Source organism: Paramisgurnus dabryanus, chromosome 19 (genome assembly GCF_030506205.2).
Source record: "Paramisgurnus dabryanus chromosome 19, PD_genome_1.1, whole genome shotgun sequence".
Classification (NCBI taxonomy): Eukaryota; Metazoa; Chordata; class Actinopteri; order Cypriniformes; family Cobitidae; genus Paramisgurnus; species Paramisgurnus dabryanus.
Window position 1 is genome coordinate 17,628,024 of NC_133355.1, and position 21,357 is coordinate 17,649,380.

At 35.6% G+C, this 21,357-nt stretch overlaps 1 long non-coding RNA gene across 3 annotated transcripts; it reads right to left on the reverse strand.

Moving 5' to 3' along the window:
* Nucleotides 1-17,487: 17,487 nt before the first annotated feature.
* Nucleotides 17,488-21,117, reverse strand: LOC135772639 (uncharacterized). Of its 3 annotated transcripts, none has more exons than XR_010543230.2 (5): nt 20,767-21,117; nt 19,719-19,774; nt 19,433-19,490; nt 18,664-18,819; nt 17,488-18,546 (listed from the first exon to the last, which is right to left on the reverse strand). It is a non-coding gene; the product is annotated as an uncharacterized lncRNA (long non-coding RNA). The 3 variants fall into 3 exon arrangements; XR_010543231.2 differs by having other exon boundaries at nt 17,488-18,244; nt 18,393-18,546; nt 19,719-21,117; XR_010543229.2 differs by having other exon boundaries at nt 19,719-21,117.
* Between the last annotated feature and the right edge of the window lie 240 nt (nt 21,118-21,357).

Below are 21,357 nucleotides of genomic sequence, written 5' to 3' on the forward strand. Positions count from 1 at the left end.
TTTCTGATTTTTAAACCATTGTCACGTAGCGTTAGGGTTAGAGCTGGGTGCCATTTGATGTAGCCTAAATCTAACCCTAAACCAAAGCAACAACGGTAACAAAATTGGACAAAACAGTTGAGTAACCAATACGTAACAATGACACATAAACAGAAATTTGTGATACCATCATGAAAAAACGAGATAAAACTATTTTCGGGCAGTGCATAATATCATTGCGGCTCCTGCAGCCATGTTACAGCAGCAAAGTCCTTGATTATTACGCCAGAATAAGAGTATAGTCCCTAGCATATCTGCCTAGAAAAACGCAACTTTTAATTTTCAGTCAATCTTAGTACACGATGTAACTACAGAAGAGTCAAGTTTAAAAAAGAAAAATATCCAAACTCTTTGGTTATTTTTTTAGGCGCAATGCTAAATGGTCTAATCAGATTCTATGGATTATACTAAGCTATGCTAAAAGTGCTAGCGCCAGACCCGGAGATCACCTGAATGGATTCCAAAACGGTAAAAATCTTTTAACTCTAGGGTAACTGGAAAATGAGCACATTTTCAAAATAAGTGGAGTGTCACTTTAAATACGTGGCACTTCCATTGGAAGCAATTCATGCTGGCCGCAGAAGTAAACGTTTTGGTAAAGAGTAAATGCTAATGGAAAATGATAATGACCTGGTATCTCTAACTGCAGGAACTAGAGTTTTTTTTGCATGTGATCTTTGTAGATTGGTACAGCAGCGTCTTACAGGAATTTCTAAGTATTTTAAGATGTGGCTAATATTAGTATTAGAAATCTCTCTCTCTCTCTCTCTCTCTCTCTCTCTCTCTCTCTCTCTCTCTCTCTCTCTCTCTCTCTCTCTCTCTCTCTCTCTCTCTCCCATACACACACTAACACGTCATTCATAATGTTACTCAGAATCAGTGCATTTCCATTTTCTACAATTTAATTTCAAGCCTATAGATTGTTGTTGTAATGTGAACCAGCCAATGATAGCAATAATTGTTCCTTGTAACATAATATTGATTATGTCTTGCACTCATACGTGATGTTTTGTATCCTTCCCCACATCCATCCCCAGGAAGCCTGGAAAATGAGCTCACTTTGTCACCCAGACAGCATAAATGTATAAGAAACACCAGAGAGAATTGCATCGTATGTTACGGTTAATATTGTTTGCAGGGGTCTGTACTGAGCCATGCAAAACACTATAAAACCAGTTGTTTATTAATATCGGACAATTAACCTTACTGAGAATTAATGAGTTGTACAGTTCAAATAATCCGGTCATTTAATTTGTCATTTTAGTTTAATTTACAGTAGACTGTAAATGTTCGAACATTGCTTAATGGACCTATGTGAATTTTAAAACGAAATTAATTTTGCCAGTTTCTGCAAAGTTAATAGTATATTCCCCTCAGGTAATAGAGCTTGCTTCATTATTGTAATATGTCACTTTAACGTGGGTGTTTAACAAACCTAAAGTTGATGTTACATTTTTAATTACTGTACATTTTTAGTAGTGTTGTTTTCAGAACAGCGTGCATGTACTCTACCTGCTAACAAGTTACTTTCTCTAATAATACATCTTTATTTTGTTGTCACAGAAGATTGTATTTCACCTACAGCTATTGAACTGAGATAATGATATTTCCTAAACTATACTCTCTGTCAAGCAGCATTGTGATTCTCATTGTTTTTGTGACAGATTAAAACTGCTCTAACTGTACTGTTAAAAAATCTGATGATAATTTGTTAAATATTAACAAAAGATATTATTATCCTAAATAGGTTCAATGTACAGTAGATAGTTTATTATGGTCTATAATATTGACCAGCCTGATATCACTGGAATTCATACTATTTTATGAGATAGCTAATTCATATAAATTTGTGCGACGTGAATCTCACAAAATTTACAATTATTAAAAAACGTCACAGGGGTTAAAACAAATAAAAAATGTATTAGCAACCTTGCAAAATACTTGTGAATTCCCATGAGATTGCATTGACTTGACTGCAATTTTAGATCCCCATGCAGTGGTTCAATAAATGGATTGTTAGATTAGATTGTTTTATTGTTTCAGAAACCATGAAAGACCATTTACCAGCTTTCAAATGTTGACAATAAACATAAAAAAATAAAAAAAAATAAAAAATATACAGTAAATGCAGTAAAGTACAGTATTAATAAACAACAAAATCAAATGCAGTTTACTTGTTTCTAATTGAAATGGAATATACTGCAGGCCATATAGAATGGTATTTAGTTTCGTATAAGGGAAATTATCATTCTAGAAGGCGTATTATTGGACAAAATGAGTCACCATATTCCCAGAAGAGTATTTACATTTAAATAGATATTAATATGTTAAAATGGAGTTGGTTGTTTAGTAGAACACAGACCTCAAAGCTAAAACACATGGAAAAGCCACAAATAAAATTTACTATATAGATTTAATGGACTCTTTATATGTAGTTTGACCCTAATGGTGTTTTATCTGTCCTTTAGTTGAGGTGTAGTGAAAGACTCTTCTATAAAATGTCCGGTCTATCAGTCTGTCTTCTGTCTCTTTGTTTCCAGTGGTGGGAAGCACATGACAGGTGTGCGGTGAGGGATGGTTCCGTGCCGTCGCCGCAACCCCTGGGCGTGACCGCTGCCAGACTGCTGTTCCAGCTCAATGGGTTCAGGTCCACAAGTGGCTCAAAGAAGAGAGACTGAGTGAAAAGAGACTTAACTTAAACATTTTTGGAAAGAAAATATAGTATTTTGGGTGGTGATGGCGTAGTGGAAAAGACATTTGCCTTTAGTGTGAGAGACCCGGGTTCGAGTCCACTGTGACACAGCATTGTGTCCCTGAGCAAGACGCTTTACCCCTAGTTGTTTCGGAGGCGTGCGACCTCTGACTTATATAGCAATTGTAAGTTGCTTTGGATAAAAGCATCAGCTAAATGAATAAATGTAGTATTGTAAACCTATATAGTATGGTTTACTATTAATGTATGTATCGGTTCATGTCCTAAAGCGTTTTGTTTTTCTGCATATTTTGTGCACAGTTTTATCTTATTACTCATATTATTTTGTTTAATTTGACAGTACTAAAATGTCTTCCGTAAAGCAGATTGAAACAACATACACTGGGAAAGCGCTATTAATATTTAATTGAATGTGTATAAATTTTTTCCCTGTTGAAAGAGTTTCTTCTCACAGCTGAATGAGGACAGATGACTAAGACATTTGTTGGCCAATTTTCCCAAAAATATAAACAGCGTGATACTGTCAAGGCATGTTATTATTTATAAAACCTCTGTAATTAGAAGAAGAAATCAAAGCAAAATTTTAAACCAGAATATGAAAATGATTTAAAGAAGAAAAAATAGAAAAGCCATAAAAATAAATGAATAAGGAGCAAACTTTAAGAAAACAAAGACTGCTTACGTAAAACACTTCATAGGCAGGGTTAGGATTAAAAATCGGCTTTTACACTGGATTTAAGAGTGCCTTTGTTAGGGGCACTACAGTATGTGAAAAGGGAGACTTCTACAGACAGGTAACTTTTAGGAAGGTCAATTTCAAAGACTGTTCATACAGTTGTCACAGTACAAACTACGGCGATCTACACTAGTCAACATTAGATGTGGATTAATAGTTGTCTTAAAATTTTAAGCAATAGCCTACCCATTCTTGTCTTAGAAAAACTTTGATGCACTTTTGTGATCACTTCAAATGTTGACAAGTGTTGACAAGTGTATTTTCTGTCATGCATATACCCACCAATACTTGTCACATATATGTGTAACATGTAGCGAACGTCAATGCCGAGCCTTCCTACACGCAAATTACGCAAATTTCGCACACCACTAGGGGGCCCCCTTGATCTCAAAATAATTTAAATACCATTAAACCAAATCAAAATGATTATTATGTTTAATGTAAACAAGACTCTACTGCAGGTGTTCCCAAACTTTTTTTTCCTGCGCACCCCCTTCTATGTCCCAACCGGGTTGGCGCACCCCCAATCCCCATTTTAAAAAAAATCCAAAAAAGCTTTATTTTCTCACCATAAATACTCATGTTTAATCATGCGCAAATAACCAAGGGCTGGTTGCACTAGCCGGACGTTAAGAAGTTGGGTGTAATAGTCCTACGTCGGGCTTAGCTACGTCCAACATTGTGAAAAATATTTACGCCTATTGCACCATCTGAAACTACGCTCAGCGTAGATGATGCGCGCCCCCGTGTATGCGTTTAACCACTGTGATATTTAGACGCCATTCGAGTTTACTATGGTAAAAAACGTACACTTACTGCCGTCAGCTAATAGATGACATATGAGAGGTTTCCTCATGTTTACCAGTGCGTCACGTGCAGACCCATCAAACACATTAACGAAAGCCTTTACTGTTCGCACAAAAGGTGTATAATAGTTTGCAGATTCATTATAACAGCAAGTTTCAAACAAAATTAAATGAAAGCTTTTAATAAGTTCTCTACAGTAAGTATTTATGTATTTTATTATATAATTCATTGGCGGTCTCTTTACCATGCATGAAAACACATTGCTCGCGTATCCTGTGCCCATGTCTCGTCACATTTCATTATTTCTATTTTTGCCATAAAAAATTCTCTCTCTCTTGGTCCCTCTCCTCCTTCGTGACTAACAACTTTATCATAAGACGTCCCACATGACAGTTTCCCTGATTTCAGTCAGTTAAGCATATTTATAATATATGAATGAAACGAGTTGGCACGCATATAGCTGCTGCAGTGCATAACAGAAGAGCAGTGCGTAGAAAAAGACAGCAGCTGTCTTCTACGTTTCTATCAAAAACTAATAAATTATAGTTTTTTATTTTAAATAAAAGCGATTACAAAGGATATGTTTACTGTTCATTTTTTTATTTATTTATTGTATGGAAAAATCCCACTTAAAGAAACAGACCGCCATTACATTTTTCCTCTCGCACACCCCCTGGTGGCAGCTCGCGTACCCCTGGGGGTGCGCGTACCACACTTTGGGAATCCCTGCTCTACTGTATAATTGTAATAATTTGCAAACATGTGGATTTATGCAGGTTTTTTAAAATACTTAATCACTTACATGTACTCGGACAACATGCGTTTTCCTAATCCGAAAGCTACCGCCTTTAGAGGTTGCATTTGTGGGCTGCATACATCATAAAGAAATATTTCAGAATATTAACAATTATAAAGTTGACTATTTTTCTTAGTTAATGGTAAATTGTTATAATATGCTTATGACTTGCAAATGAATTGCTCAATTTACTTAAATAAACCAAGCTTGATGACCAAGGCCGCCTTAATGCACGGGCTTACCTGGGCTGAAGCCCAGGGGCCTCCCAAGTTCAAGGGCCTCCCAAGTTTGCGTTCATGATGAGCTGAAAAGGTCATATTGTTTTGTAACTTGTCAGGTTTTCTATCAATCACTCTAATTGCACGTTACATGGCTGCTGATTGGTCCGTTGTAACTTAACGTGAAATAAAATGTTAGACGTAACATATTTTTTATTCCGCGTGATGTAATTAAGTGCGCGTTGTCAACTTGACATTCCTGCATGTTAGACTGAGTGTGACAGAGAAACGGGAAATAATCCACCAACAAATGAAAGAGTAATTTCTGAAATTTCATAATAAGCACTGAGGTGCAGGTCTCTCTCTCTCTTTCGCGCGCGCGCTCGCTCGTTTGCTCTCTCTGTGCTCGTGCAGCTGTCTGAGTCTCTGGCATGCAGAAGTCTCTCCAAAAGTGCACAAGAAACTGTGCCGCAAAATTAAGAAAGGAGTTCCCGCACATAATGCTGTTAGTTGTTATAAAGTTTAAGTTTACTCGCGTTTATATCAGTGACGCGTGCGCAGCTGGAGCGATGTTTGACGCGACGTTAGCTCACAGTACACACATCTGTTGGTTTAGAAAGACGAGAAAGAGACGCAACGGTAAAGGTGCAAGTCTAAGAAAGTAAAGAGCGACTAGACCATCTCAAATGATCATCCCCTGATAGCACCATTATAATCTCATTATCTAAAGATCTTATATACAGGTATGTTCCCTGTCTGTCTTGTGCATATTCATACTTGGTCGTTTTACATGCGTATGCATAAATACTAAATACAATGCATACTATATCTTCAATAGCCTACAAAATAAATAACTGATTAAAAAACAAGATTCTGTCTATATAGACTTATCTTTTGTTATCATTAATGCATTTAACAAGATTCTGTCTATAAAGACTTATCTTTTGTTATCATTAATGCATTTTCACTTTAAAACTAACTTTAACTTATTATATTTTTAAAACTGTGGTGAGCATTTAGTTGTGAGTGGCAATTTTCTGCAAATTTGTATTTTCCAAAAACTATATAAATATAAAGCTTATAAACATATAGGCCTATACTTTCACACATTTTGGTTTTATTATCACCACATGTTGCTGTGTGTGGTTGTTAAATAAAGTGTCTTGTGTTTATGCTCAAGTGGGCTCAGTGATATGTTAATAACAATATTATGGTGTTTTCTGGCTCAAAGAGGGAAAACTCACTGTTGTATGTCTCGAAAGAAACTAATGCATTTTGTGATGTACCTAGATATTACACTTAAAAAAAAATTGACTATAAATCGAGGGGAAGGGGGGCCTACAAAACCTCTTAGCCCCGGGGCCTCACATTAGGTTAAGGCGGCCCTGTTGATGACGTATGCAGTGTACATATGCGACCTCCAGAAGCTGCAGCCTTCGGATTGGGAAACGGTCGCAGTGCATGACGCAGGAGAGAGATGTGCTAACGATGCGCATATCTTATGCCCACCATGGCTTTAAAATGGAGCTATCCATATACAAGTGGAAGGATTGGGTTTGTATGTAATATTTTAATGTTTTGTTAGTGTTGCCAAACAAAGCAGTGTAATATTTTCAAAATAATACTCCAATGCAGATTTCCAAAATAAATTTCCAAATTGTTTTGTTTGCCCAATATGATATGCAAATAGTTTTCAGTAACTAAGTAATAATTTATGTAATTTAATATAGTAAACAACATTTATGCACTTTAATGAGTTTATTTTTCAGTTTATTTAGGTTTGGTAAATGGACATTTTTTTAAACTCTTGATGTATTAACATTATTTAATTATATTTAATTTGATTCATTAGAATAATTTACATTTAAATCATGTTTATTTTTTAGTGCTTCTCACAACACATTTTAAATCAAAACAGCTTTACAAAAATTCATGTTTCATATTATAATCAGCAAGTATTCATTTATCAGTTAGAGGTGAGTGTCTAAATAATGCCCATATGGCAATAATATACAGCTGTAAAATAATATAATATGCGGTTAGTTACTAACTAACTACTAACTATGGAGAAACATTGTTTCATGAATGCACTGACAGGGGGCCCCTCATAAAGGTTTGCTTAGGGCCCCCCAGCAACTAGGACCGGCACTGGCTAACATTGTTCATTTTACACAGTAACGTTGGCTTATTGTAATAGTTAATGCATGTTAAATATGATATATGAACAAAGGTAATTTATTTGTAATTTATTTCCCTTTAACAAAAAGAAGTTGCATTTACTCCACAAAAGTTGTTGGTTTATGTTGTTGCTGCTAAAACAGTCTGACCACTGACTCTGACCACATCTCTCAGAAGCAAAGACGGTTCTGTTTGGACTGACTATTGGCAGAAAGGTAAAGTATTTAAAAGTTTGATTTTTTTTAAATGATTAATTTTTGCAAATTAGAAAAGTTGTATGCTTTAGCTAGTAAGTTGTAGTTTTCTCTCTGTACATGTTGGAATCTGATATTACACGCTATTCAGATTTGAATCTATTACACAGGTTGTATCTGATAGTGTACATCATGCTGTAGTGTGAATCTATGTCAGGGTGACTGTTCCCTGCTGATCTCCAGCTGGATCCTTTGTAGCAGCGTGCCTCTGACATTTAAACCCCTGATGACTGGAGCTGGCGAGAAAGGTCAAGTGATTTCCCATAAAAAAAACTCATTTTGCGGGTATAAACTATGAATTTACCCAAGATTAATGACTGGTGTGCATGCTGAATGCCAAGATCCTCCCTGTGTCTGTTATTATTCACCCCTTGTTTGCCTGAATAACTTTACATCATGGTCACAGGGCAAAAGGGTGTTGCTGTCCCCATGTGTGCTTACCTATTCATTTTGGCCCTTGGAGAAAGTTTGTGTAGCGTAACATGATGTAGCTAAACAAATGTTTCAGACAGCATTTGGCAAAAAAAAAAAAAAAAAAAAAAAAACAGGGTGCTATTTTGTTCTTGTGCAGGCAAAAAGTAAAAAATAGCTTTAATTGACAGTTTTCCTGTCTTTGAAAAGAAGGATACATAATACAACTGAGTTGTTTGTGGTGTACATGAGAGGCAGGGAAGAGGCAGAGGTATGGGTTTGGAGAGGGATGATGTTGATCAACTTGTCACCTGATTTAAGATGACCTGAATTATCACTGCATGTACTCTGCTGTCTGGGAAAACACTTCCACTTACTTTTCTTAAAAGTGCTTTGTGTAACTTTTAGAAAGTTCTCTTGACAGAAATGCAATATGATATACATAACTTTATTATCATAACTATTTAAACACATTACAAAATGAACTGTATTGTTTTTATTACCTTAAAATAAGCACTTTTTATCAACATAAACCTCAGGTCACCTTAAATGAAAGTCACCATTACGAGCCACCATGTTTCTACATTACACATTAAAAGCTATAAAAAAAAAAAGATAAAAAAATGCTATCCCATAACTATACCACTCCATCTTAACCCTCACAGAAATCTGTTAACATTATCTGATTTTAAAGTTTATAATATTTGTCATAGTAACCTCTACACACGTATGCACGCACACTCAGGCTCATATGTGGTTTACGGGGACAATTCCATAGACGCAATGTTTTTTATATATACAAACTTTATATTCTATTTCCCTACTCCAGTCCATAACCCCAACATTACAAAAACCTGTCGGCAGTCTTTAATTTACGAAAAAAGTACCATTTAGTATGTTTTTATAAGGCGTTCATTACATTATAAACATTTCATTAAACACTATTCATTCACTATATCAAATTGTTTTAATTGACCCTCATAAAATGTTTTATTTATAAATGCAGTAATGTAATTCTCTTTTTAGTCTTAGTTGAGATAATATACAAAATTAAATTGGATCTTACCCCAGAACAAACCAGAGAGAAGTGCTTGGCAAATCTGCAGTGCTGTGGGGTTTGCATAGTTTCCAGCAAAGTTTACTGAAATCAATTTATTTTGTGTAGCATTTATCACAGTGTGTTTCGTTTCCAAGCAGTGTCAGAGAAAATAGTGCTTTAAATACTCCACTGAAAACCAAATGAAAACTCATAAAGATATATGTGGTAAGGGAAAATATATTTTAAGTGAACAAAGAGAACATAACTTATTATAGCCTAATAAGTACATGTTGACAAATGTTATGTATTTACATAGTGTGTAAAATACTAATAGTATTGGTTAATTAAATAAATTGTAACCAATGACGATTATACAAATATATATAAAAAAACTGTAAACAAAGATGAAAGTTGTTTAGAGTAAGTGTTGCAGTGCTGGAATGTAAATATGTTTACGCATTATAAGCATTAAGTTTGCTTTGATGGTTTAATGTTTCCAGGCCATATTTAAATCATAAGGGTTCATAGATTAAATTTTTTTTGGGATGATTAGAAATGTGTTTTGTTTATATTTGTTATTAATAATATAATTAGTTATTAACTAATACTACTTAATTAATTGATTAATATTTATTTGTATTGAAAATATGATTGTGGCAATAATTTTTATTTTATCTACATTTTGCAATCATATTTTTAACAGGGAGTTAATTTCTTTTAATCATATACTCTATGTCTGACATTGCCAACTTCCTATCTACATATTAAATTTGCTAATACTTTTGTGCGCACTTGTATGGATTTGATAACATTACACTGTAAAACTTAACAGTTAACTTAACTCAAACCATTTAAGTAAACCGGTTGAATTAGATCAATTAATTTTTAAAACACATAAATTTAAGTACTGTGAACTTGAGTCATGTGCAATTATGCACTTAGTAGTGTGAACTTAGATATAAGTGCATAACTGCATATGACTTATTTTGTTTAAGTTCACAGTACTCAAATGTATGTGTTTTGCAACAGGTTTACTTAAATTGTTTGAGTTTAATTAACTTTTAGGTTTTACAGTGTACACATACGTCATAAAAACTTTTTTTATGTGGAAGATAATATAATGTACAGTAGACATATAAATGCCTTCTACTGTATGCTTTTTTAATAGCAGACTTTATTTGTTTTACCTCTATGAACATATTACTTCTCCCTGGGTTTAGGATTTGCTTACCAAGCTGTGGTAAATAAAATACTGTACAATAACAATACTTTAACAATAAAATGAAATTGTGTAAGAAGTGCAACTTCTACTTGAAAATGATCATACAGATTGTATAATCTGTTGCAAAATGATATGAGTCCGCTGTTACCAAAATAAATTTGACTCTAACTGTGCAAGTCACTGATCCTTTCTCGATCCTTTCAGTTATACTATTCTCAATGGATTATTACTATAAATGTATGTTTTGTTTTAGACATACTCTTTTGATCATTTCAGTACATATACATTCATATACTTAGGTCAAATATCTCATAATTTCATAACTTCTAAGATAAACTTGCATTATCTCATAACATTGTATTTTTTTTTCATTTCCATATTTATCACCACACCCATTGTTTTTGATCTTGTTGACCTTGTCAACACAAATACATACAAGTAAAATTGTATTTTCTTGTAGGGGTTGTGCATTGTGTTACTTGTTGTTGTTTGTAAAAAACAATCTTAATGTGTATTGCTAATGAATTTGATTTGAGTGTATGTGGCTTTCGTGTGGATTGATTAATCTAAAGTATTTTCATACATACAACTTCTTGGCTGGCTCTGCGTCCCCATTGTCTTGACAAGGCAGATGTCTCTGTGTTTTAACTTCGATTCTCTTTCGGCAAATTGTGTTTGTCTGTGAATGTTTGCGGGGCTGAATCCCATCTCCTATTTGGCAGGTGTACACCTGTTCGGTGATATTAAACGTAAGACTGGAGCCTGAGAGGTGGGTGAGTGTCTCACTCTGGGTGAATCATGAGCGCTGTAGGGTACAGCAGAAGTAATGCATGCCCGCCTCCACCTCTTTCCTTTTCCATGACTTTTGTCTCCTCAGGTTAGTGTAAAATGGAGCCTATTACAATATTGCTCCTCTCACATTTCCCCTGATGGAGCGACTGATCTGGCCCGAGAGAACAGAGCAAAGACGCTGGATTTATTTAATGCTTTATTTCTCCTTTTGCTGAGTGCACAATTCCAGGATGTCTGGAGCCGCCTCTGGGGACCGATACGGTGCCAGACCTGATCCAAATCTATTACATGATGCTCCTGAGCCAGGCATCCTTCTTGAATCATGTTGTAAGCAGGTGGAGGATACTGGGACACTCCTAATGCATTGTATGCTTATGCACATGCTCTTTTTAAAGAGCTTGTGATGCATTATCATGGAATTCATCTCAAAATGGAAGTGATGATGCTTTTTATGGCGAGTGGGATATTTATTTTGATCATGTGTTCTGGGTTTGCAGCGTGATAATGTGGTGACAAATGTGAAAAATGGGGGAGGTGGGTTTACAAGGGAATGATAAAGGCCCCTGCGTGTGTATGTGGAAAAAGTGGATGAATGTCTTTTGGAAGGCTGCAGACAAAACAAAAAATGAGAATCAATACAGAAATGAATTTCCTGGAGATGTAAACATGAATAGAGAGATGGAAATGTTGCTTTATTTGTCTTCTCTGAAAATCCATCAAATTGGGGATGACAGGTGTGTAGAGAATTTTTCACTATTGATTTTTTTTCTGTTAGTTCTTTCCTCTCAGAAACAAACAGACATGTACACAGTACACAACATATGCGTTTGCTTAGCATATATTGACAAAGAAACACATTAGCGCTAAATAAAATCAACGGAGTTAGAATAAACAAAAGAGGTAGAAATGAGGATAAGGTGCAATGTTATGCACTTTGAAGACACAGAAGCTTCCACTGGAAGCACTCCCAAACATCACAATGCCTCCTATTACTTTTGAAAAAAAAAACATTGAAAGGGAAACATATGTGATTCACATCCTTTATCGCTCATCTTTAATTTACTTTTGCATTGATGGAGGCTTGTGGCTTTTCATGCTGTGTGTAAAGTGAGCTACAAATTAGTTTTCCCCCTTTTTTCATTGTTCAAAATGACATCATTTATTATGCAACACTTTCGAGATATGCAACAAAAAAGAAAATTAAACTTGAAGCAAGCAGATGTTGATTAGGTCATTTCTAAGTACAAGGACCCCTGTGAGAACTTAATCACGCAAAAGTGTCTCAGTATGTCTTTGGTGCTGTCCACCCACAGACAGCTGATAGTGTTTTGTATTAAAGAATAAAATTGGAAGATCAAATTTAATTGTGGGGGTTTCAGGATGACTGCCGCAGATATGCCAGCTATTGAAAACACCCCCGCTTGGCAGTTGAAGGTGTTTGGCTCCGTCATTGACTAACAAAGCTCTATTCATGCACTTTATAAATAAAGCAAGTATAAGATCTGCATTCTTTACACTGTCAGAGAAAGGTACAAAAGCTGTCACTGGGGTAAGACACTTTAAAAAAAGTCCTAATATGTAGCATATCGACTGGGTACAGACAGTTTACATTTGATGCCAAAAATTTACCTTTTAGATACTATACAATCTTTACTGTGCGTTTACACTAAATGCGAAAGAGGCGGCAAAAACTTGCGATTTGCACGTAATTGGATGTTTGAACATTTTGAGGTTACTCTCTTTATTCACGCGTTAAAGTTGCACGTGAAATTCAACACATGTAAATTTGCGTCATGGGAGGGGCTTATACAGCTCAAATTGAGTTACCAGATTGTTCAACTTCCTCACTTTCTTCCACTCAAGATCCAATGAAATTCCTGTAAAAGTACGAAGATGTCTCGTGTAGCAATGATGATTGCCCTTTTATTGTTGTTTTGTTTTTCTGCCTCCACTTGCTTACTGTAATCAGGTCCCTGCTAGAGCAAGCATTTGATTGGTTAACGCGGCGCGAAAATCCGCCAAAGTTCGGATTTCTACATTTGCGCTGAATAAGCTGTCCACGCTGCGTCTTCACCACGTTCTGCACTAGCTGCACTAGCCCAGTCGGTCTTACCACGCCGCAGGATGGCTATTCGCGTCTTTGCATTTACTTAAAGCTCACATAACACACTCTGTTTCTGCATTTCTGATGTTAATCTGGAGTACCTATAGAGTAGTATTACGTCCTTTATATCTCCGAATAGCCTTTAGTTTAATCAGATTTATAAAAGAAAGATAAGCTTTACAGATTCTTTCCGATAACGTACAAAAAAATGAAGAAGGAGGAGTTACTACCGCGGGAGGAGCGAGTACGAGTCATGCAACACTATACAACACTGTTTAACTTATGATTCTCTACATGTTCGTGTCATTTATATAATATGCACGCGCTATTTCCAACATTACACAGAAGTGTTACTTACCGCATGCAACTCATGACCCGGTTGGGACTTTTCAATGAAATCCAGCGCATCAAACACACATGCAAAACCCGGATAATCAAACTATATCCATTGTTTTCATAAGGCTGGCTTTCTTCTCCTTACATCCAAAACACACTTCTTTCATGACATTGTTCAGTTTTGAAATTAAACAACGCTGTCGCCTGATGTGATGTTTGTGAGTTCTACCGCCTCCCACTGATTGAGGGGCGGTGGGCGGGGTTTTCCGGGGGAAGTGCCCATAAAAAGAAGTGATACGTATAGAAACCCCTAAAACGTCAACTGGACCCGTAAACGAAAAAAACTTTTTAGAAACCAAACCCTGGCAAAGTGCATTCGGCACAAAAATATTACGTTTAGCATAAGGAAACAACTCTATAACTGTGTTAATAGATCAGAATGCATGAAATACCATAGAACCACCCCTTTAACATGTACAGTAAATCACTCGCACTTGCCGCCTCTTTCGCGTCTGGTGTGAACGCACCATTAGCAACAAAGTTTTACTTTTTGAAAGGGACCCCTTTCCCCCGTGACAGCTTTAGAAAGTGTATTAAAATGACTAGGTGTGCAGAAGCCTACGTTACTGTGAAATTTTAGTAGCCTTGGGCAATGGCATGTAGTTTGTGAACATGACACAGAATGTTAATTATCCAATCTCATGGCAATTTGTACAGATTTTATAAGGTGGCCAATTCGTATTAATTCACATGTCCACACTGATTTTCTTTCATTCCTATGAGGTTAGGGTTAGGTTAGGGTTTCATTGTTTTTTATGATAATCGTACGGTTACTTCTTACAAATTAGCCAACTCGTAAAATACATATTTCCCATGAGATCAGGCTTTAATGATCCCCATAAGCATCTTTCTTCAAGTCATTTTGCTAATTTTATAAATCCATTTTAATCGTCTCAATGACACTTTGCAGTTAATTAGATTCACTTTTATAAAATGACGGTCATATAATCGAACATTTCAGGTCTCTGAGAAAAATATGTGCGTATGAAAGATTCCATAAGTAAAGGCATTGTATTCGATGCTGTTAATGTTGTCAATGCACAGCAAAGGTTGTAAACTTCTCATACTCCCTCTCTTCCCCCTTTTTCCCTTTCTTCTTCTGATTAATCACCCATGTGCTGTATGGCTATATTCATACAGAAACAGACTATAGTTGCCAGACTGGTGTTATAGTGCTAATAAGTAACAAAGCAATATTCTAAGCTGCTGTTGGGTAATTAGGGCTTTACAGATGAATTTGTATATTAAATAACACTGCATGAATTATGGTTGTTTTTATTTACAACATTCACAGGTCGCCAGTGTTATTTAAGATGTCGTGAGAATATTTACAGGACATAATTCTAGTTAAATCAATCTTACTGACAGTATTTTAGCTGCTACGGTAAATTATTGTATGAAGAGGGCATTTGGAAGTTTGCCCCTGTTACAGTACTGTACTGCAATACGGTTGTCAATTACATACGCTGACTATGGGATCATGTCCTATTGTACAAATACATGAAAAAATTAAGACAGAGTAACTTGCGTCCAGATTTGACATTAAACTTGTTTATTAAATATAAGCTATAGATAAACGGTTTCAACAGTAACAACATAAACAAACAGCTTTCATAGAAAAAAACGTAACTTCCGGTAAACTTTCACAAAGAATCAATAACAACAGAGTCCTTTTAGAGTAGTTTATTTCTGAAAAGAAGCTAAAAAATGACTACCTTGAACTAGATTACATTAGTTCAAGTCATAGCTAAACTGTAACTACGACAACGCACGTGCGTCTGATGAAAGCGTCTATATTCATCTTTGTTTACAGTACAACAGTCACAGCTATCTATGCTGCCCACGGCTGTCATGAAAATAGTTACATTGTAAAAAAGTTGGTTCAAAATTACTCTGTTGACTTTGAGTTAATTCAAATTAAAAATATTAGTTCATTATAAGTAAATCTTTTTTTTTATATTGTACAAGAATTTTAACAGACAGTATTTAAGTTGCTCTCGTGAATTATTGTATGTACAAGGCATTTGAAAGTCACATATGTTACTGTATATGTGCTTGTCAATCTCAAACACATTGTGATTATATCCAATGTGTATAGAAACTTATGAAAACAGAAAGAAATGACAGCTAATTAGGTTGCTTCTGCTGGCTCTGTCCTGACCCTGACTTGAGCGATGACTCTCATCTCTCTGGTAATCCAGCTTTTCCTTTCATCCTGCTGTCGTGGCCTTTACACTTTCCAGTTTCCCTTGTTAGCTCAGATGAGAAGCCTCAAATATATCCACAGCGACACAGGTGCTCTCTTTTTCTCAATCTCCTCCTCATTTCTCTCCCCTCGTTCTGTTTCTGACACAATAATTGTTTAAATTCTGAGCCTAAAATCATTGTTTTATTCTTTGATGTGCCAGATCACAGCATTATAAAAGGGGGTTTATGGACGTGCAGATGTAATGTTTGTAATTTTAGCGCAACTACAGTACAGGAGCAAGTTCAGATAACAGTGATAACCTTGGATAACTTCAGAACATTTTATTCAATATCTTTTTAGACTGAGAGTATTTATCTGCCTGCAAGGTCAATCTGGAACATGAATGGAAAGGCAAATGGTAAACATGGTCATTTCATTTCTGTTTTATTAAATGCCTCTTAAGTTAATTCAGTTTCTTTTGATATCTCCCGTGTATTCGAATGGTCCAATCGTAGATAAGACAAAAAATTTTTTGCATACACTGCATGGTCAAATGTCTCTTTTAGTTAACATATCTGGCAGCTTCACCAGTCAACAATGTATACGATTCAAATTTTGCACCCATTGTTAATAAAAACAGAAAATTTAACATTTTAATTCACACTGTCAGAATAAATGGTCACCCTTTAAAAAGGTATCAATATGCACTCTTTTGATATCAATATGTACCTCTGAGGTAGCTAGGGAGCATTTTGATCATTTTTTTAGACAGTTTGGATTGAAACGTTTGATTTTGAATTGTGTAAAATGTTGTTGTACAAATAAAGATGAGCCGTACAGAAGAGCAACATAGATAAGGAGCAACCCTGTGCCCTTAGAATTTTACTATCAAATATTTAATGAGTACATATGGGTATAGTGTATATAGTCATTTGCTGCCCTCCCATTAAATATTATGATATAGCTATAACAATGGTTATAATAGTGATGATATTATTTAATAATGATGACTATATGGAAAGTTTGCATTGTGTTTAGCACATTTAAAACTTTAGGACTTGTGTTTGTTGGCTAACAATAGCTAGCCTAAATATTAATAAAATAGATGTGTTTTGAGTTGAAATTGAAAGTAATAAATGATATAGACTTTCAAATGAAACAACAAAAAATAATCAATCAGTGAGGTTACACTGTAAAATGTAATTAGTTGACCTTACTTAAAAAAAGTATGCAAACTCGTTGCCTCAAAAAAATTAAGCAAAGTTAGCTTACGATTAGTGATTTAGAAAAGCTTGTTTATTTTAAGTGTGCAGTACTAATCTAGTAGTACCACTAACACGCTTTTTTAAGTTCTTGTAACTTTTTCCTTTTGTGTGGATTGCTTGATATAAATTTAACCCCACTTAGAATTACTAAATACCTACAACTTAATACTTTTAGTTCTGCTTACTCAAAGAAACCAATTTGGGTCCTTGTTTTGTTGTTACGATCTAATAAACACATCCCAAACATATAATTTAAAAGAACACTCACTTGATTCAGCTACATTACAACATTTATTCAATGCACATTTATGTACATAACAGCAGCTAAACAAAGTTGTGGTTGATTTAACTGTAGACAGTTAAAATGTAACTTTTTTACATTAAAAAATTGCATTCAGTTAAAAATTGCATTTTTAACTGAAAGTACAACAAATGCTTTTGTGTCCCAAAGTGAGCAGTGAAAGGATTAAAGCAACAAACAAAAACATCACTCCTTGGGGTTTGTATTTGTACGACATTACAACTATAAAAAGCTTTCCTAAAACACAAATGTAAACAGGACAACCGTGGTAGGTTATTTTCTGACATTATCATCTAATAACAACTAACAACTCTTAATAAAACACGGTGGCTCTATTTCCAACTTTAGCATACCTGGATATCATTACAGACTTTAATGGAATTTCTTATTTTTATTAAGATCAGAAGCAAATACAGTTGCATAAAAGCATCAAACTGTATCTAATAACAGGAGAACATTAATGGCTGCAAAGCTTACAAAGTTCTATCGGACAGCTCTTTAACCCAGAAGACTGTTCTTCAGAGTCAACCGTTTTGATGGGAGGTTTTTCTTTCCCAGTCCGAGCATCACAGTCTAAATAAAGTTGAGTGTATTTGCCATGCATTTTGGGTAAGCCCAAACAAAAGACTTGAGGCAAGTCCTTAACATTATCCATAACAATACCTCCCTCCAGAATGATGGCAGTGGAGATGGGCTGGAGGACCACTAAGCTTTGACCCTCGTGAGGACTATCTTCACTGACAACCGTCAGGACACCAACAGTGATGCATTCTAGAGCCTGGTGTCTAATGATACACACAGAGAGAAAAGATAAGTTAACAGAGTAAATTGCAAGGCACAAGCAGACAGGAAATAAAATAGGTTGGTCTGGATTGTCTCATTTAGAACTTGATGAACTAACATACAGATCAAAAGCAAAATGAATCTACTTACCAGCCAGCTCATGTGCTGCATCAGCTCCTTGAGTTTCTGGCCAACAGTTCCCTTTTTGTTTTGAAAAGTTCGATGAAACGTGGGGCATACTGGTCCAAAGCCTCAAGTCTCCCTCAAGATTCTTACTGGCGATTCTATTAAACTCAGCAAACACCTAAAAAAGTAGAGAGAGGTATTAACATTCCAACAAGTGTTTGGATTTCTAGCCACACACTTTGAATTCATTTTTGATTTGCATAATTTTATTGGTTGAAAACAAAAAATAGGTTACCTGTCTTTCTGTGAAACGTGCTGGCCATCGTTCAACCATGTTCTGTACAGCAGGCCCTTGTTTTTTACAATTTCTTGTCTGCATAGTGGGAATGATTGGTCCATCATTTGTGAAATGAGAGTGCCACATTTGGTTGTTTTTTCTTCATTTCTTCCACTAAAACACAAAGAAGTGACATTATATGGGGATGATGGGAGAAACCCACACAAATAAGCTCTGGTTAAAATAATAATAATAATTTGGGTTAATGTGTAAGGTAGATTTAAAAAAAATTCTCTCACATCTTCATGGACACAACAATTAATGTTTTATTATTTTTCCTTGTAATAATGTATGATTAGAAAAAATGCATCCGTGTAGATGAGGGAATCAAAGTGTATGCTCGTTGTGCACACTCTACATTATGGCCAAGCATGCTCGCTTAAAATAGCATCGGAATACCCCAAGCAACACTTAAAACAATTCCACCACTGACTTTAGACATTAGGAACTGCAAAATAGCATCAGGGATTGTTTGCGCCGGAACACGCCTTCTTTTTTTGCACTGAAAAGCCCAGGGAGCACAAGTTCATTCCTAGTTTACTAACGTGCGTCTGTGGAGGGAAAGTCTGCTGTGCATCAGGTGTAAGATAGGGCTGGCTGCATATTCAGACTTTAAATACCAGAGCTATAGGAAAAACTAAATCCTTGCAAAAATCTAATTATCAAGCTTTTCATCATTGAACTTCAAGACAAGTGAACAGAGCAGTACAAAAGGTAAATTACTCACTTTTGTGGTTGGCATCTAGGATACTGTAGTCCTGGGTATGATGGACTGTCCACAGTATCTATAAAGACAGTTCAGAAATACGAATTACATCAAATATTTGAAATTCAACATATGCACAAAATATTCTGTATGATGAAATGTACTATAATGATAAATTCATTTAAACACACAAGATATTTAGTTTGAATTTCTTAAATTGATTTGCTTTTGTTGTAATCCAATTGCTCTGATGTAAGAATAACTTTTACTTTAACATGCAATAATAAGAGTTATTAGTTGAAAATACCTTTTATTGCTGGGATTATGGAATGTGAGGAGGATTGATTACCATTCTGCTTGAGCCTGAAAGAGGACAGTTTAAAAAAAAATAAAACAATTTAATACAACCAAAGTTCACCACAACTCACAAACAAGTAACGTTACATGTGAAAACTAACATAGCCCAATAACCCACAGACAGTTCCCCTTATTAAAATGTGCATATTATGTACAAGATGACCTTGAATAATAATGTAAGCAACGGAGTATGCCAGCAAATACGTTCCCTATCATAACAGGCTATGATAAACTGTGTAAAAAAAATTCAGACAGGGAGACACTCTTGTCTGTAACGTGTCTGATCTGGGTACTACACGTGGTAACCATGGAAACGGCACAAGTACAAATATCGACCAGTGTTAAGTGCGAGTGTTAAATAAAATGACATTGTGGGGATATCCCCAATCATGTCGACACACGTGGTAATCTTGTCTTTGATAAGCACAGACTGTTATTATTGGTAGCTAAATTAGCATTAGTGCTAACTTTACAGCCTAGCTTAAAATAAAATGATACATACATACTTGTTCTGCCTAAACTTATAAAAATCAGTTATAAAGCTCAGGAAACTCACAAACCACCGGGATCAGTCTGTCATCATGCTAGTCAGTACGTTACTCGACAAAAGTTACCTTACTAGGCTTGTTCGACTTCATGCGGCGCCGAAAGAACCGACAGACGGATGACGTCAAAGTACCGCGAGAATGATTCAAGAAATCTTATTTCGTCTCGCTCTCGCGATACTTTGACGACTTGCGGCGCTGCATAACACTGAAGTTATTCCTGAATTTTAACGTGTCAAAAGTCTTTAAAGTTTCCAATTTTCAACACCGAGGAAGTTGTGGATTGAAAAAATAATAAAGTATTGACCAAGTTTCAGCAAAATATAGCCACGTTATGTCTATAATATGGTTAGCCAGCGTAAGCAGACATTACTACACGCAAATCAAGCGCAAAATACTGGCGCAGACTTACAGATACAAAACGGTGTGCACACAGGTAAAATATTTACTCACCAAATAAGTGTGCCAAGCACAAGAATCTCGGCTGAAGATAATCAAAAGTGCCGTAGAAGCGATGTATAGATCCAGCTCCACCTGGTCAGTTGCGGCATGTGGTGAGGTGACTTGTAACGACCGTCTGCAAAAATTATGATTCCCGCAACGCCAAGACCCGCCCCACGAAGCACCTTGATTGGTTGGGTTTAGGCATTTCAGAGAGGACTGATCTGCGCATGTCCACATGTCATAAACTTACTTTTTCTATATGAATCCAGCTCAAGTAGACTGATCTGGTAAGATTTTTCAACCTCAAAGTACAAGTAACTCACTAAAAGCAAGTGTTAACAGCAGGTTGATAAAAACTGATTAAGGTCAATTTACTTTCTTTAAGTAAGTACCATGTTTGCATTTACAGTGTAGGGAAAACAATTACATAAAAGATATGTTGATACTAAATATATGCAGTGAATAATGAAAACCAGTGTCTGTTTCATTCGTGACAGTTTGGGGTAAATATAATCTAAAAATCTCTGTTTGTTTCTCTGCATATCAGAAATAATATAATGCTCTCATCTTGAAATCTATGGTGAAATAGCTTGTTTGTGT